Source organism: Halichoerus grypus, chromosome 10 (genome assembly GCF_964656455.1).
Source record: "Halichoerus grypus chromosome 10, mHalGry1.hap1.1, whole genome shotgun sequence".
In the NCBI taxonomy this organism is placed as follows: domain Eukaryota; kingdom Metazoa; phylum Chordata; class Mammalia; order Carnivora; family Phocidae; genus Halichoerus; species Halichoerus grypus.
This window is the reverse complement of record NC_135721.1, coordinates 6,172,805-6,190,381: the sequence shown is the minus strand read 5'-3', so window position 1 is coordinate 6,190,381 and position 17,577 is coordinate 6,172,805. Positions and strand designations below refer to the sequence as shown.

Sequence of the window (17,577 nt, the reverse complement as noted above, 5' to 3'; positions counted from 1 at the left end):
AGCGTTCTGTTATTCCATTAGATAACGTCTCTCTGAGCACCGGCCACCTCTGACTGCAGTCCTGGGGTAGTGACGCCTTACATCTCCCCGAGCACTCCCCGTGTACTGACGCTAGCAGGCAGGTCTCCTTAGCTTAGATTTGTACTGGAGCCAACTGGCCTGACGGCTTCATGTGAGAGCTTCTTCTTGGGTTGTAGGAAATGGGCTATGGTGTGTGTCCTAATGATCCTACGAGGCTGTGACTGGTGCATATTTCAACCTCATCTCCCAGAGCAGTGTGACTCAACAGATCAATGAACCAGCTCTCCCATGACTATTCCAAGAAGGTAGGGGAGGATGCGGCTTCCTAGAGGCTAAAAGGCACTACCCAGCCCTTCGGGATTTTGCACCGCTCTCCTCCCCCCCTTCCTTGCAGGAAGCAGTGTGTGTGGCCCAGATGCAGGAGGGCTACTGAGATCCGTCTCACCAGGCGATGGTCTCTATAGGGAGACAGGCCTGGAGGTGCGTGGCCTGGGCTCAAGTCCCAGCTCTGGTGCTCACTGCTACTAACACCCAGGGTGGTCCATGCGGCCTCTCCGTGCCTTAGTTTTCCACGTGCGAAATGGGAGTAACAACAGTGAGATCACCCAGTGGCTAGGATAAGCAGAGGGCTCACACTTGCACCCCCTTCCCATGAAGTGGTTGTTAGATGGGAGAGAGGATAAAGGGGGCCTGGAGGCTAGCGGGGGGCCTGAGCATCTTTCTGCCTCTCTCCTTCTAGAGTCCTATTTGGGGTTGCAAGATCGTTCTGGCTGAAGTGTTTTGGAGGGTTTTGACTTGAGGGCCTGTGGGACTCCACGGGGGCTCTGGGAAAGCCAGTGGAGTCAGTGTGGGTCCTGAGCAGAGGAGGGTGGGGCGGCCTGCTCAAGGCCAGGGGCTCTGAGGGGAGGGGCACGAGGCCGCGGGCAGGTGCACCTGGCTTCTGATGGGGCTCTGCCATTGACTAGCGGCCTCTCTGGGCTCTGGTTTCCAAATCTGGAAAATGTGGTGACCTTACACCAAGTTGGCTCAAGGCTTAGAGAGATTAGGCATTTAGTGCAGTGTGCCAAACTGGTATTTATTAGGGAGCTCTTGGCCATACTACTGGAACTGGGAGAGAGGGGAGCAGCTCAGGACTAAAGCCTGGCTTGGGGGAGGGAACCAGAGGGCCCGAGGGCTTCCCGGATTGTTTCCCGGGCCCTGCAGCACCCAGGCTTGCTGCAAAGCCCTGCCACAGTTCCGTGGCCCCCAGAGTCAGGGCCTACGATGGAGCGCAGGCCGCTTCGGTGCCATTTGTCACTGCAGCCCACCTTGAGTGAGACAAGGAGCTGGGACCGAGGGGACATGCTGGATCGGGGAGTACAGGGGGCTTGTGCCGTGGAGCTGCCGCTGGTTCTATCCCGCCTGATGTCCTTCTCACAAGCAGACTTTTTAGGGGAAAGCCAGGTTCCCCAGCCCCCACACGGGGGAAGGGCCCACCCCCCAGGACGGCCTGTGGGGGGAGGGGAAGCAGAAGTTGGACAGCTCACTTCCTCCCCTCCCTGGTGCGCACTCAGCACGCTGTACTCCTTTGGGTCTTGACTGGGTTCAGCCCAGAGTAAAGCCAACAGCCCCAGAGGGTGAAATGTGCCCTTCCAGCTGGGCTGGGCGGATGTCTGGGGTTGTCTGGGGTTCACACCTGGGCCCCCAGCCCTGGGAGGAGACATTGCTTCCGGGTGCCTTGCTGTGGCCAGGGACAGGAGGGAACTTGGGACTCAAGTGCATTCCTCCTTTAGAATCCAGAACCCAGCAGTCCGCCATAAGCCTACCCTCTGCTCTCAAATCTCATTGTTCTCATTTTAAAGCAAATTTGGGTAAAATTGACAAGTTTTTTGATCTTCCAAATTCCAGTCTTTGGGTTTAATTGCAAACCTACCCCAAATTTGGGGTGGGTTTAAGATTTGTAGCGTGCTTGTCTTGAGCTCTTCTACGCCCTGTCTTGGTTTGACATGAGCTGGTCGGGACCAGGACCACCTTCCCTGCCCTTGTGGGATCCGGCCCCTGGCTGGCACCACCCACTTCTGTCTGGAAGTGACTGGCTGCTCCCCCTGCCCCCACCATGCCCAGGTCTGTCTCTGCCCTCCAGGCACCCCCCCCCCCGCTTGCTGCAGCCCCCTCTCTACCAGGGGGCAAATTTGAGTTCAACTTTAGGAAGAGGCAGGCAAAGCCGAGCTGAACATCCATATGGAGGATGAGCCATTTCACCCAGGCTTCCTTCTGGTCCCTGGCCTCTGAGAGCTGTCAACCCCTTTCTTGGAGCCCAGCCTCGTTTCCTGCTCTTCCAGCAGCTGAGGGCCTGGCTCCTGTTGTGAGCCCAGAGCTGTGTTGAAGAAGGGGATGTGGGAATACCATATGATCTTGCTCATATGTGGAATTTAAGAAACAAAACAAACAAGCAAAGGGAAAAAGGGAAAGAGACAAACCAAGAAACAGACTCTTAATTACAGAGAACAATCTGATGGTTACCAGAGGGGAGGTGGGTGGAGGTTTGGGTTAACTAGGTGATGAGGATGAAGGCGGGTACTTGTTGTGATGAGCACTGGGTGATGTATGGAAGTGTTGAGTCATCACTATATTGTACACTTGAAACATAACACTGGGATAATAAAAATAAAGTTACGCTTACAAAAAAATAAAATCTAATTCCTCCCCAAAAAAAGAAACAATAAGGAAAAGAGGGAAAAAAGAGAAGAGGTATGAGAACAGACATCGTGAGGAGAAGCTTCTAGAAGTGCCCAGTGCTATCTCTGGGGGACCAAGTTCTACACTCAGTAGCGAGGAATGTAATCACTTACAGGCCCCTTCAACACAGTGACCTTTCCTTCTGTCTCTGAGCAGGATGACTTCTCAAATGTCAACATCTGCTATTGTCACCTAGCACTGTGCATGTCAGGTCACTTACAGCCAACTTAGAAGTGGAAATTTCAGACATTTCTGTGTGGTTTGTATAATACTAATAAAAAAGGATCCTAAAACAAAATGCAAAAGGCCCCAGAAAACCCAAACTTTCACAGATCCCCAAACCCGGTTGTGCTTCTCCTTCGTCGGGAAAGCTGGACACCATTCTCAGTACTGTACAGACTCATTTAATCCCTTCCAACAACCCTATCAGGCAGGTAATATTATTATCCTCATTTATTTTTATTTTTTATGAACAGTTTCATTGAGATATGATTCGCATCCTATAATCCACTGCTTCTTGGTATATGACATTATTATTAACTTTGTAAAATTGTGATAAAACATACATAAAAATGCCCATTTAACCCATTTTAAGCATACAATTCAATGACGTTAATTCCATTTACACTGTTGTGCAGCTGCCACCACTCTTTCCCAAACTTTTCACCCCCCCCAAACAGAAATTGTGTAACTGTTAAGCATATTATCCCCATTTCATAGATGGGAAAACCGAGGCACAGAAAGGTAAGGACATTCGTCCGAAGTTACACAACAAACACGTGGCGGAGCCAGGGTTTGACACAGGTAATTTGGGTCCAGAGCTTGTGTTCTTCATATCCACCCTGCCCTGGGTATCCAATAGCCGCTGATGTGCGCTGAGAGCCCATAGGTGCTCATGCGTTTCTTCAGTCCTTACCGGAGGTCTGCGAAATAGTGATTACTGCCCCTATTTTACAGCTGAAAAAACTGACGCACGGGGAATTTGCCTAAGCACAACCACAGTGCATGGCAGGCAGAGTTGGAACGTGGGTCCCCCTGACCTCGAGGTTCGCACTCTTCCCACCTGGCGGCACACCTTTCACAGCGTCTCGTGGCTTTCCTGCCGCTCTGCCTAGCACCCACGCACATTAGGGGCACCAAAGGCCAGCTGAGCTGCCCTTCAAGACTGCAGTGGGGAGGGGAGCCTGGCGGTTCCCAGGAGCACTCAGCGAGTCCTGCAGATAGAGGGCAATTCGTGTCAGGGTGGAGGAAACTTCATCCCAAAGGCAGGGCCCGGGTTCCTCTTCTAGGTCATGAGAGTCCACAGGCAAAGGCGTAGGGTGAAGCTGGAATTGCTTGTAGGGTTAAGGGATGCAAGTCCTCTCTCATTCCATTCCACAGATAGTCCTTAAGGACCTCCCAGTGTTCCGCGGTAAGGAGGCCATATAGTCTGATCAGTCGGATTAGAGGTTTGCACAAATTGCGAGGGTGGGGTGGGGTTTTGGGGGACGTGGAGGTGGGGTGGTGAAAAGAGAGAAAGATTATATCCGGATCCAGGAATAATGAAAGGCCTCATCTAAAAAAGTCTTGAGCAATGAAATGGACTTAAAAAGAGGTGATTTTGACAGTTGCAGGAGATGCCGGGAGGCTGGAACGGGAAGGTGCACGGAGGAGCGGGAACCGCGCGCGGAGGCGTCCTGGACCCGGCTGGGAAGCTTAACCCGGAGGAGGACCCGGGCGGGGCTGCGCGCGGTGCGTGCGGTGGGCGGGGCCTGCCGGAGCTCCGCCCCCGCCCGGGGGCCGCGGCCTCCTCCCCGGAGCGGTGGTTTTCCGGGCCGCCGCGGAACCTGTGCCTGCTGCCGCGCTCAAGACGACGCGACCTGTTTTTTGAGCCAGCGGGAAGTGCTGGCGCAGGTGGTCTCGAGTGCGTGTTCCTCTTTGCCTCTGATGTCTGGAAGGGGAATTCAGCAGCAAGGACTCCTCTCTGGAGCTCTGACCCCAACTTCCTCAATCCAGGCTCTAGAGAGGCGCCCGTAGCTGAGCCCCGGGGTCCCGCGGGCCGCGCACTCTCTCTCCCTTTCCCTGCTCTGCGCCCCAGCCCGCGCTCCGGCCAGGGCGGACGTCCCTCCGTGCCCGCGCCGGCGCTTGTCCCTGTCCCGACCTGGGCTGGCCATCACCCTGCATTGGGGCGGATAGTCACAAGTCTCTCCCCTCTGAGACCGCTTCTGTCTTAAGACTGCGCATCGCGAGGCGTTCAGTAAGTGTTATGGAATGAATAGTGAGTATGTGATGCCCCCGTGCCTCCGCCAGCCAGGCAGAGCGCCCCCTCCTCCCAGCGCCCCCTCTCCCCATGGCCACGACCAGGTGGCAGCACAACCCTCAGGGTGCTTCTCTGAGGCAGGAGCGGTGCCCCCTCCCACCTGGGGGCCCAGCTGCTTGTCTCCCTGTAGGCCCGGGCCGCAAGGTGGCCACATCTCAGGTGTGCTTCCCCTATCCTCAGGCATTCCTATCCCCATGCTGGGTGAGGCCTCAGGTGGAGGAAGAATCAGGAACACTGCAGAGGACTCTTCCTACAGGTTTGGGCGGGGCTGGGGGAGTTGGGGGCTTGCTCTGAACCCCAAGACTGCGCTGGCCCCAGCTTCTCCGTGTTCCTCGCCTGGGTAGCCTACTCCCTGCCCTCTGAACGCGAGCAGGTGGTCACCGATGGAATCTGTGATTGGGACAGTGCCCTGTCTCTCAGGCTTGTGGAAAGCAGCTTCTTTGACTTCTTAACCTTCCCGGAAAATGGCCCCAATTTTCTGGCAGAAGGAAGGAGGATCTGGTTCTCAGAACATTCCCACTTCTTCTCCTCGCAGATGCCACTCACTCAGTTGCATGTGAAGCCTGGGGCATCTGTGGTCAGCACTGGCTGAGGCCCGTGGTCCCCGCCCTGGCTTTCAGCGGCTCTGTGCGGACCTGCCTGCTCTCTCAGGCCTGTCCTGTGTCAAGGATGGCCCCTGCCCCCACTCAGAGGCAGGTCAGGAAGGCCTGTGAGGGCCCTGGGGGCTTCCTGAGGAGCTCTGTTATACTGTAAATGGCATCCCCGCTGCTTGGTCCCAGGACCCAGCTCCCTTGGGCCCCCCCGTGGGGGGGGGCTGACCACCTGCTGCCCCTCTTTCTGCCACTGTGCCCTTTCTCTGTGTGGCCTCTCTGGCCAGGCCTGCTGAGCAGGGAAGCACGAAGAGGCTAAGGGCAGGAGGAGGCTGGGGCCTTGCCACCTCTGGCCAGTGGCTCTCTGGGTCTGGGACCACATGTGACTAAGGAGGATGAGTGTCAGTGGATTCATTTGGTGTCAGAAAAAGCAGGCGCTCTGGCCCTTTTCCGGAGGTGGTGGGACCCTCTCTCCGTCTTCCCTCCAGCAGTGCCCCTGGCCGTGGTGTTCTCCACGCTTCCCACCAGGGTGTCCTCATTCTAGAGGGCCGTCGGGAGCTCTCATGGAACCCTGGGTTGGACGGTGTCCCAGGGACCCCGGTGCACTTCATCTGAGCCCTTTGTGCAAACACCGCCCCTGGCAGGCGGTGTCCACGGGGGAGCTGCCGAGGCACCTGGGCTCTGTCACGAGTCCCCAGCAAGACGCAGGCCCTTGTTTCTGTATCCGGCTGCCTGCGGGCTGTGCCGACATTGTCACGCGGCTGCGTGACCCTCACGGGCTGTGTTTGCGTCTTCTGACACTGCATCGAGCACCGAGCACACTGCACACGTTCCGGCTGCTCAGCAAGCGGGTGTCCCTTCCTCCGGCTGCTGCCCGTCAGCCCTCTCGCCAGCCTGGGTGCTGGGCCGTGACCGGGCTTCCGTTACTCTGTCTGTTTAAGGGCTGCTCAGTCCGCCCAGCACGCTCCCTCTGCTTGAAGAGCTGAGTTCCCCGAGCATCTCTCACAGACCCCTCTCACCTCCTCTCCTGTCCCTCCTGGCTTTCCCATCACAAAGGGCTGCCCCAGCTCCTCACGCACACACACAGGTGCTGCAGTTTCCAGAAGGATCCTGGGGCGCGAAGAACCCACCCAGCAGGCAGTCTGCCCCACCACCCTGCTGGCCATTTCCTGGCCTCCCTGGGCCTTCTTTCCGCATGCACAGCTCTTGGGAACCCCTGCTCTTCCCTGTCAGAGGGGGAAGGCCTCACTCCCCCCACCTCAGTGACCCCAGGACAGCTTTGTTCCCCCTGCCTCAGCAGCTCTCCCCACCTCCAGCAGGGTCAGCAGATTCTCCTCTGCCCGTTGGGCCCCCGGCTCCGGGCCACATGATCCGGAGCCCCGTCACAGCTACGCAACTCTGTTCTGCTTCAACCTATGACCTTGTTCTCTAAGGCCTTAAGGTTTTTCTCATTTGCCCCAGAGTTACCTAAAGGGCTGAAGGGCGGTGGGCAGCCCCCACCCCCCGAGGGTCAGGGCATGATCTGGTAGCAGAAGGTTCCTTCAAGGGAACGTCATGAAAAATTTCTGATTTTCATATGGTCACAGAGCAAAACGAAACTGTAGTTGCTTCGTACGGTATCCCACGAATCTCTTATGAAAAATGTCTGACAGTGCCTCGAGGGGTAAGATTAGAGCATGTGTTGGGGGGCGTGATGGGTGCCTGTTGTCACGGGATGTGCCAGATCGCATGCCGCCCTTTCCCCCACCTACCCCAGTTCCCGGAACGCTGAGACTCATTGGAAGTCACAACTGCGTGTTCTCGTGCCTGCTTCGGCAGCACACCTACTAAGCTTGGGACAATACAGAGAAGATTAGCATGGCCCCTGCACAAGGATGACGTGCAAATTCACAAAGTGTTCCGTATTTAAAAGATAATAAAGTCACAATTGTTTTTTCTGTTCAAGTCTGTTGAGAAGGTGCAGAGTTTTGCCTTCCGAGCGTGGATGCTGGATCCAGTGTAATCATGCGCTCGTTATATAAGTACAATTTCTTGAGCACCTACTCTCTGCCGGGCACCCTGCTAGGTGGTCTGTGGGGAGTGAAATGAACAGGGCAGAGACACAGACGACCCTCACCCTCTTTGATTTCAGTTTAAATCCCAAATCTGCCATTTACCGTGTAACCTTGGGCAGTTCAGTGAATGTTTCTGAGCTTCAGTGCTGTTATCTGTCAAATGAGGTTGGGACTTCCCGCCTTTCGCACTTGCCTGACATATAGCAGGTGCTCAATAAATGGCCACTATTTTTCTTCCAGGCCATGGGGTGTCCTCTTTCTTCTTACATGGAAATTGCCCGTTGGCTCTGGAGTCAGCTGGCTGTCCTGAGCTTTTGAGTCCCTTGGAAGGATTCTGGGGAGTTGGCCGATTGGCTGCAGGTACTTGCCAGGCTGGTGGCCGTGCGGAGTGACCCGGAGTTGGAGTTGTAGCTACGTCCTGTTCTCATTTCTGTTCCTCTGTGTGCTTTGTAATTGGGCCACTCTTTCAGTCAGCTAGAGCCGCTAATGACCTTGAGAAAGGATCCCAGCCCTGAATATAGAATCCTGCTCTTTTGAAGTCACCCACTTTCTTTGTGGGTCTCGACGTGTGTGTGTGTTTTCCCTCGTGGGCATGCCTTCCCTTCCGCTTTGATGTTGCCTCGGTAACAACAGGGTTCAGAATTATTAATTCCTACTGCGCAGTGAGGTGCAGTTTTATTACACAGAAAGGGGGAAAATATAATTGCTGTCTTGAGTAATCATTTTCTGAAGGCTGCGAGCATAACCTTTCATTAATATTTCATTTGCGGCCGGGGTGGGTAACTGGGATAGGCCTAAAAATATTGTTGTCCCCTATGCATGGAGAGATCACGAGCTGGGGGACCTGGGGCCAGTGTGTGCTCTACAGTTGTGTGCAATTATTTCTAAAATTAAAGATGTTTAACCCATTAGCCCGTAAGAAAGTGGAGGAGAGGTTTATAGCGACACAGCTCTTTACTGAGTAGGGTAAAGGTGCAAATCCCAGGCAGAACCCATCTCAGCCCCTCCACTGGGGAAGCCATGTCACCCGCCCCTGCAATGGATTTGGGGCATGGGGTCTGGGGGGCCAGTGGCTCCCTAGTCAAAGCCGAGCTCCCGGGTCATGGGGATGGACATTCACAGGTCACTTGGTTGAAGGATGCCGTGGGAAATGCTGTGGTCTTTGATGTTCTCTGGAGTGAGGCCCTTGAAGTGTTCAAAGTATCTCTAGGGAGAGGGCCGAAGGCTGATTCCCGGACTGGGAACCCAGGAGACTCTGCTCGTGGGGCAGGGAGGCAGGCCACTGGGGAGGTGGGGAGCAGAGCCTTTGGTGACTAACAGCGATTCTGGATTCTGATGAGCTTCCTTCCCAGTCCTGGGGAGTCCGGCTGGGTGGGGACCCAGGGCTGTCTCCTGGGGGGGGGTGACTAAAGGCCCCACTTTTCATATCCTCATGCTATTTCACAGACATGAGCCCATCTGACTATGGGAACAGCCTCCTGAGACCTGTGGGAATGTGGTGACATCAGCCGTTACCCCACTGGCTGGTCAACTTTATCTCATGGGATCCTCTGACAACCCTCGAGGAAAGAGATGCTCCCTTACAGAGGAGGAGGCTGGGACTTCCGGCTCAAGTTACTGATTCCCGAGGTCACCTGGCCCAGGTGAGCTGGGATTAGTCAGTGGCCTGCCTGGGTGCAGGTGACTGTGGATCCTGGCACGGGTGTGTGCTGCTCAGCGGCTGGTGACCATGGCGGGCGGATGTGTGAGGCCCACTGCATCGTGTGCTTTTGCCCGCCAGGCCTCCCTTCCTGTTTGCATCTGCAGGGGTCCCGACTCCTAACCCAGGGCGCATCCACGTGAAGGGAAAGATTGCTAAACCGTATAAGCACCATGGGGATTTTTAAGAATATCCCTGCTCAACCCCGGAGTTGCTGTGTTTCTGTGTTCTTGGGCTTCCTGTGTTTTCCTAGAAAAATAAGTAAAAAACATTGGCCAGTAGGTTTATTGCCATATATCATTAGTGACAAAGGGGGTTGTCTTAGTTATTAATCATCTGGGGATTTCTAGACGTGCTCACATTTGTGCCCAAAGACGTGGTGTTGTCAGGGGTTCTCTCTTCGGGAGAAAGGCCACAGGGTGGAGAAGCCCTGAGACTGAGTTGGGGGCCGTGGGGGAGGCTGGAGAGAGACGCATGGGGACTTAAGGAGCAGCTGTGAGATTCAGTGTTTCTTTTTCTCACGACCTGGAGCAGGGAGGAAGATGGCAGGACAGAGGCTGAGGGTGACCCCTCCTTGCCAGGCGCTCTCTGGTGGTCTCGTGTGACCTGCTGGCTGGGTGTCCTGTTCTACACACAGGGAAATGGAAGTCCTCACACAAAACAACACCCGGGTGCCAGGTGAGTGCACAGAGCAGGATTTGAACCCAGGTCCTGCCCTCGCCAGCCCAGGGGAGAGCTGACCCAGCAGAACAAAGCGGTGGCCCCGGCCTCTCCTTCTGCCTGACACATCCATCGTCCTCCCTTCGTTCCATGCTTCTGTGACTCTGCTCCTGCCAGATCCATACCCGCTAAGAAAACCACTTCTGAAGAGGTTTCAACAGGGGCTGCATTTTGTTTATTTTCCCCTTACTCATTCCATTTCCCAAACAGTATAAGGTATTGCTTACAGAAAGCTTGAGTTTTCTTCCCTGATCCCATGCTCTGAAGTGATTGCAGCTCAGGACCTGGTGTGCGGGGCACCAGACTTTGTTTCTAGGCAAATAGGAACCTCTAAAGATATGGGTAGATATCTACACATGGAGAACTTTTCATTTATACAGAATGAGTACCTATAAGCAGAGTTATTATAGCAATACTTATAAAAGCCAAAGACTGGAAAAACCTGCAATAAAATCGCCGGAGTAGGGGTTCAGTTGGATCTATGAAACAGCCCTCAATGGAATAATTGTGTGGCTGTTCGGAAAAGAACCGTCCACGTACAGCCATGAGAGCTGCTTACAATATGTCATTAAATAAAAAAGTGAAGGACCGATCATATGCATCATGTGGACACACTTAACTTCCGTGGCAGCCTCACACAGATGCACCGCCGGCGAGGGCAGCCCCCGCAGATGCCGCCGAGAATTCTCTGTGCGGCTTTGCAGCAGTGAGAAGCTAAGCTGCCTGTGACGCTGGGACGCCTCCAGAGAGCCATGGCCACCCCAGAGGAAGTTCCTTGCTGCCATGTGCAGGGGAAGTCCTGTGGTAAATGCTCCGGCAGGGGTGGGGGGAGGGGCTGCAGGCAGGGGAGACTGTGATGACCCCAATTTTGAACTGAAGCCTTCCTGGGGGGCAGCGCCTCAGAACTGTTCAAATGATTGCACCGACGCACTTCATTTCTACACAGGCAGAAACCCAGGCCCAGAGAGGGAAGGTGATGTGTCTGAGGTCACACAGCAAGGTCATGGTGGGGCTTAGCAGGCTCCCCAGGACCCTCTGGGCAGGACTCTGGAGCTGTACCGGGGTGGGGGTGGACTGGGGCTGCGCCAGCCTCCGCACGTGCCTGTTCTCTTCTCCTTAGGGTCACCTCAACTTTCCTTTCCCTCTCTCTTCTTCCTCCTTCTGCCTGCAACCCCCTCAGTTTGGTCTACACACCCCCTGTCAGAGTTGACGAACTTGGGGCAACTTGGTGAAAACCCTGGGTGAGAATCTCGTTTGATGCATTCTCCTTGGAACCCTTGGATGTCCCTGGTATGTGCTGTGTGCACGTGTGTGTGTGCACGAGTGGTGTGGATGCTGGCTGCCCGTGTGTGTGGTGCAGGCGTGTGTGTGGTTCGTGTGCAGGTGTGGTGTGTGCATTCGTGTGAGTGTGCACGTGTGTGTGAGCACAAGTGTGTGTGTGGTGCAGGCGTGTGTGTGGTTTGTGTGCATGTGTGGCGTGTGCATTCGTGTGAGTGTGCACGTGTGTGTGAGCATGAGTGGTGTGTGTGGTGCAGGCGTGTGTGTGGTTCGTGTGCATGTGTGGCATGTGCATTCGTGTGAGTGTGCACGTGTGTGTGAGCACAAGTGTGTGTGTGGTGCAGGCGTGTGTGTGGTTCGTGTGCATGTGTGGCGTGTGCATTCGTGTGAGTGTGCACGTGTATGTGAGCACACACGGTGTGGGTGGTGCATGCCTGTGTGTGTGGTGCAGGCGTGTGTGTGGTGCGTGTGCAGGTGTGGCGTGTGCATTCGTGTGAGTGTGCACGTGTGTGTGTGCACGAGTGGTGTGGGCGCTGGCTGCCCGTGTGTGCGGTGCATGCCTGTGTGTGGTGTGTGTGTGGTGCGTGTGCAGGTGTGGCATGTGCATTCGTGTGAGTGTGCACGTGTGTGTGAGCACGCACGGTGTGGGTGGTGCATGCCTGTGTGTGTGGTGCAGGCGTGTGTGTGGTGCGTGTGCAGGTGTGGCGTGTGCATCTGTGTGAGCGTGCACGTGTATGTGAGCACACGTGTGCTGGGTGTTAGAGGAGACGGGGTGACCCCTAACCACAGGAGTGTTTGAACTGACCCAGGAGCGGGGCCAGCCCCAGGCTGCCAAGTGCCCCTTTCTGCGGCTGCCGGTGGGAGACGTGTCGCACCAGGGCCAGTCCCTCCCAGCAGAGCCTGGGACTCCGGGTTAAGAGAGGCAAGCCCTCAGAAATAGTAAACCACTGTTTTCTTGCCGGCTGTTTGCCCTTATTAATTCAGGTAGCAATTACCCATTCCGAATATTTGGCGACTAATTAGTTTTTCCTGTGGAGAAGGCAGAATGAGGAATGTTTTGCTCTGACCCGATCCACTTTCTCAGTTTCCCGAGGAGGGGGCTCAGGGCACGGAAGGAGGGAAGAGGCAGAGGGTGCAAGAAACCTGCCCAATGCCTGGGATGCCCCTTTAGCTGTCAGGTCTCCGCTGCGAGTGTGGAGCATGATAAAAATAACCCGCCCGATGTTGGTTTTGTTCTTGCTTTCATGTTGCCTGGCCCGTTTCCCCTGTGGGTGCCGCTCCCGGCGGTTTGCCTGATCATGTGGCGCTGGTGTCAGAGCAAAAGTCCCAGGCTGCTTGCTGAGCTGGGGTCCCCCCTTTGGAGTTGTGCCCTCTGAATCCACCAGGTGACCAGGGACCCTGAGTGCAGGGGCAGCGTACTTGGTGAGAGCATAGGCACAGGCTTGGGGGGCTGGGAGGCCAAGGGGCACACCGTTCGGGGGGACAGGTTGGAAGAGACAGCCGGGGGTCCTGTCTGCCTGAGCTCAGCTGTGAGTTGACTTGGAGATGGTTTCTTAACCTTGAAGCCCCTTCGTCAACATCTGGCCTTGATTCGCCTTTTTAGTGCTTGAACCTTTTGCTCCTGGGGGTCTAGTTGTCCGGGACGTTACTGATCATAGAGGAGCCTCTCAGAAAGGGTTCCAGGAGGTAGGACGGTTTGCAACTCACGTCTGAGCAGCCTCCTGAATTGGAACACCCCACAGGCATGGGTCTATTTTGGGGAAGTGGTTAATAGGTAAGTCAAACAAACATTGCTCTACCTTTTCTGGGGACTGGGGAGCAGGGGGGCTCAGGCCGTGGGGAGCTGGACCCAGAGCTGGGCACTGCAGCCCGGCTTACCAGAATGGGGCAGTGGGGGGCTTCCTCTGAGCCCCTCGTGTGCTTGCTGCCCGCAGGGACACGCAGGGCTCTGTGAGATCCTGGCTTTGTGTCCAGCACTGTTGTGGTCTCTGTCCCTGCAGGGCACTCTCCACCCGCCTCTCGTTTCAAATGAAAATTTCTGACCGTGGTTGGAAGGCCTCCCAGCCACCTTCTTCCTGGAGCCGTGTGGCGGGGCCTGGTCTTGGCTCGGCCTGCTGCCGGACTTCCTCGTCCTCTGTGGCCACCCTTACAGACCAGTGCCCGCTGGCTGGCTGCACCCCCCCCACCCCCCACGCCACCCAGCTGCAGAGGCCTCCTTCAGCCTCACCAGGCCCCTGACTGCTCTGCACGTGCCTGTCTGTCTGACACAGCTGGGCCAGCGCTGCTGATGCAGGGATTTGGCTCCGGTCACTCGCACAGTTGCACTGCTTGCCCTATAACTTACTGCAGCTCAAGGCCACGGACCTTGTCTTCTGGTATTTGGGGTTTCCCCGGGGTGCCATGGCTTGTGCTCTGTGCTGGAGGGTGGCCGCTGACTGGCGACACATTCGGGCTGGTTTCTCCCAGCTATGGTGGCTGCAGGTCCTGTTTGGATAGGCTCAGGGAAGGTGCCAGGGTCCTGGAGCCAGGCCTGGCTCTGAGTCCCGGTTCTTCCAGTTGGGCGTGACCCTGGGCAGTTTACGTCATCTGTTTGAGCACCGCTTCCCGCACGATGCCCGAGTCTTTGCTGTATGCTGCCCGCAGAGTTGGTGCCAGAAGGAGCCAGACCCTCAGGGTTCCCAGGGGGTGGCCTCCCCGGCACAGTTCACATACAGCCCAGACAAGTGGCCTTGGGGTCGCCCTTTAATGCCCCAGGAATCTGTGGGGAACAGAGCATTACTGCCTCCTCCTTGGATCTAAGAGAGCACCCCCCTTTCCTCCCCCCCCCGCCTTGGCTGGGATTTGGGTCAAGGCCCCTCCCAGATGGGTCCCAGTTTACCTGAGGTGCTGCATTTAAATCAGCTCCCACACCGAATTTCTAGGCTGGGACATGAGGTGGCTTTGGGACCCAGTCCAGCCGCCCTGATGGCTACAGACGGGTTTCCTCCGGGGTGTGAAGCTTCAGACACAATCCCTTCAGCTGTCTTGGGAAATGCAAAAACACCAGGTGCAGTCCTGTCGGTTAGAGTTTCCATTTACATTACCTGGGGCTTTTCTGTCCAGCCTCCCCCACCCGCTCTTGCAGCCAGGACTTCACTGTTCCCAGGTCACAACCACCCGAGGAATGTGCCAGTCAGCGAGGCTGGGCTGCTCACTGTGGGCGGATGCACCTGTCACAGGGACTGTTCGCCCCAAAAGGCAGGGCGACACAGCAGCTTTGGAGGGAGGGGTCCTTGGTCCAGATCCCTCTCATTACCTGGGTGGCCTTGGGAAAGGCCTCTGAGCATGGAGACTGTCGTGCTTCCTTGGCTGTGGGGTGAGGATGAGGTAAGCTAAGGAACACAGTGGGTCTGGCATAGGGCTTGAGAAGTGACAGCTGAGAGTGAGAATAGCAACCACCCGTGGCAGGCTTCCTATCTCCCACTCTGTGGGGTGCTTGCGAGTGTCACCTCATCTGGATGGCACAGCAATCTTACAACGTAGAAAGCCTGATTACCCCCATTTTACTGATGGGGAAACTGAGGCATGGAGGAGTGAAGTAAGGTGCCCAAGGTCACCGAGCTGGTAAGAGGCAGAAGCCCGCATTTGCACCCAGGCAGTCGAACTCCAGGGCCTGTGCTGGCCCCAGTCCCCATTCTATGCAGGATGTCACCACCCTTGGGGGCTGCTGGCCGGTGTAGCTCCCCAGGCTGCACAGCCGTGGTCCAGGGCCCTCAGCAGCTCCTGTCTCTTGAAGTCCCCAGTGGGCGTCGGTGGCTGGCATGACCTGCCCAGGCCCCCGTGCTGTGGTTGGCTAAAGCCCCTTGGCAGCCCTGGGAAGGCCAGCTCCAGATCCTGCCGCCCCACCTGCAGGCGGGCTGGAGCTGGGGAGAGCGTGGGCTCAGAGCCAGAAGAAGCTGCTCTCCTCCAGCTCTGACGTTCATAACTGCGGGCCTTGGTTTTGTCACTAGTAAGAGTAAGACAGAGTGGCTACTATTATTATGGAGGCTATTCTTTAAAAACTTTTTAAAGACTTTACTTTTAGAGCAGTTGCAGGTTCACAGCACCATTAGGGGGAAGGTACAGAGAGTTCCCCTATACCTCCCGCCCCCACACAGGCACAGCCTCCCCGTTAACAACAGCCCCCTCCAGAGTGGGACGTTTGTTACGGTTGGCGAACCTACAGTGACACGTCGTCATCAGCGTCACCCAAAGTCCACGGCTGACATCACGGTCTTCTCTTAGTGTGTACGTTCTGTGGGTTTGGACAAATGCACAGGGACGTGTGTCCACCATTATCATATATACAGAGTAGTTTCCCGGCCCTAAAAACCCTCCGTGCTCTGCCTATCATCCCGCCCCTCTCCCCTCCATAACCTCGGGCAACCACTGATCTCCTTATTGTCTCCGTAGTTTTGCCTTTTCAAGAATGTCATATGGTTGGAATCCTGCAGTATGTGGTGATTCCAGATTGGATTAATTCACCTAGAAATACGCATTTAGGTTTCCTCCATGTCTTTTCCTGGCTTGTAGCTCATTTCTTTTTAGTGCTGAATAATATTCCATTGCCTGGATGTTTCACAGTTTATCCGCTCACGTGCTGAAGGACATCTTGGGTGCTTCCACGTTCTGGCAATTAGGAATAAAGCTGCTATACACATCCGAGTGCAGGTTTTCATGTGGATGTAAGTCTTCAACTCCTTTGGGTAAATACTAAGGAGCATGACTGCTGGATCATATGGTAACAGTAGGGTTTAGTTTTGTAAGAAACCGCCAAACCGTCTTGCAAAGTGGCTGCACATTCTGCATTCCCGCCAGTGACGCATGAGCGTTCCTGTGGCTCCCTGTCCTCCCCAACACTTGGTGTTGGCAGGGTTCCGGGTTTTGGCCAAGCTGATAGGCATGTAGTGGTATCTCCCTGTGGCTTTAACGGGTGTTAGCTTTCCTTTTTAGCCTCACCTAGATCCCCCTGCTGTTTCTTTCTATGCTTTGTTTATTGTTTATTCAACGAACCTTTCTGGAGGACCTTGTCCTTAGGCGTGCGGGTCCACGAGCACGACCCAGCGCTTGCGCATTGCCTGTTAGAAGCCGCGCCGTGCCTTGTGCGCATGCGTGTTGCATGCGTGCTACGTAATTCTCGGTCGTAGGAGTGACATGGCTCCGCAGAGGGACTCTGGCAGAGGTACTGGGAGAGACGGGGGGCGCACATCACTGTGGCATTTGGCTGCTCCTTTAGGGTCCAGGCAGGGACCCCTCCTGCCTGTTCTCGGCTTGTTCTCAGCCCAGCAAAGTGCCTGAGCTGCGGTGGACACTCAGGACATGTTTGTTGAATGAATAAGAGGAAATCAAAGAAGGGATCCTAGAGGAGGTGGCTTTTAAGCTGGGGGAGAGAAGAGGGGGGAAGGGCAGGTGCCAGGCTCAGAGTCGTGGAAATGCATGTAGCTTGCAAACTGGAATCAAGCAAGAGTTCTGGTTGGGCTTCGTTTTGTCACAAGCTGTGTGTTTGGGGCAAGTGAGTTCCTGGAGGAAAGTAGTAAAGATCCATCTGTTTGTTCGATAAACATTTCCTTGCCATCTAGCCCATCGATGCCAAGTGAAGGCTAACATGAGGCTGTGGGCAGCGCTGGCAGGCTGCTGGGGGAACCAGTCAGGCGCCCATGATGTCCTGGGCACTCAGGGGGACTCATACAGGGAGGGGAGCGTTAGGAGGAGGGCATCAAGCCAGGGTCAGAACACAGGGCGCTCTGCAACTGTGGCTTCATAGGGGAGCGGGTGTCAGAGAGGGAAGGGCAGGCAGAGCAAGGAAGCTGCTAAAGCTTGGATCTGGGGGTGCAAGAGCCTTGGTGTGGGCGCCCTGGGAGGGCCCTGGTCACGCCGCACGGGGACTGGAGGGCATATGATGTTTTCAGGGCAGTGGTGCTCGTGTCGTGTGAGCTAGGAGTCGCCTGGTAAAAGAGCAGATCCTTGGCTTCATCCTGGGTGGAGAACACAGAGATGTTGACTCAGCAGGGCCCGGGACCGTGCATTTTCATTTTGTGGGCGTGATTTTGGCACCCCAGGAAATCCTGCTGCTGCCGGCCCTTTGACATCACAGAAATGCCTCTCTCAGAGCTGGGAGCCTAAGGAAGCTGGAAACCCGTGCAAGTCCCTAACCTTGCTGCTTCTGCGGGAGCCTGGGAG

The 17,577-nt window shown here is 55.6% G+C and overlaps 1 long non-coding RNA gene and 1 other non-coding gene across 3 annotated transcripts in view; both read left to right on the top strand.

Moving 5' to 3' along the window:
• Nucleotides 1-4,504: 4,504 nt before the first annotated feature.
• The window catches only part of LOC118520090 (uncharacterized), a 166,661-nt gene continuing 153,588 nt past the window's right edge, over nucleotides 4,505-17,577 (top strand). The window contains exons 1-3 of one of the 2 annotated variants that reach the window (XR_004909520.2): nucleotides 4,505-4,975; nucleotides 9,129-9,325; nucleotides 9,916-10,059. This is a non-coding gene — a long non-coding RNA (uncharacterized LOC118520090). Of the gene's footprint in view, nucleotides 4,976-9,128; nucleotides 9,326-9,915; nucleotides 10,699-17,577 lie in introns of those variants that run through there. The other variant, XR_013441574.1, reaches the window with a different exon arrangement.
• On the top strand, nucleotides 7,431-7,537 carry LOC118520114 (U6 spliceosomal RNA). The gene has a single exon (XR_004909544.1). It is a non-coding gene; the product is annotated as a U6 spliceosomal RNA (small nuclear RNA).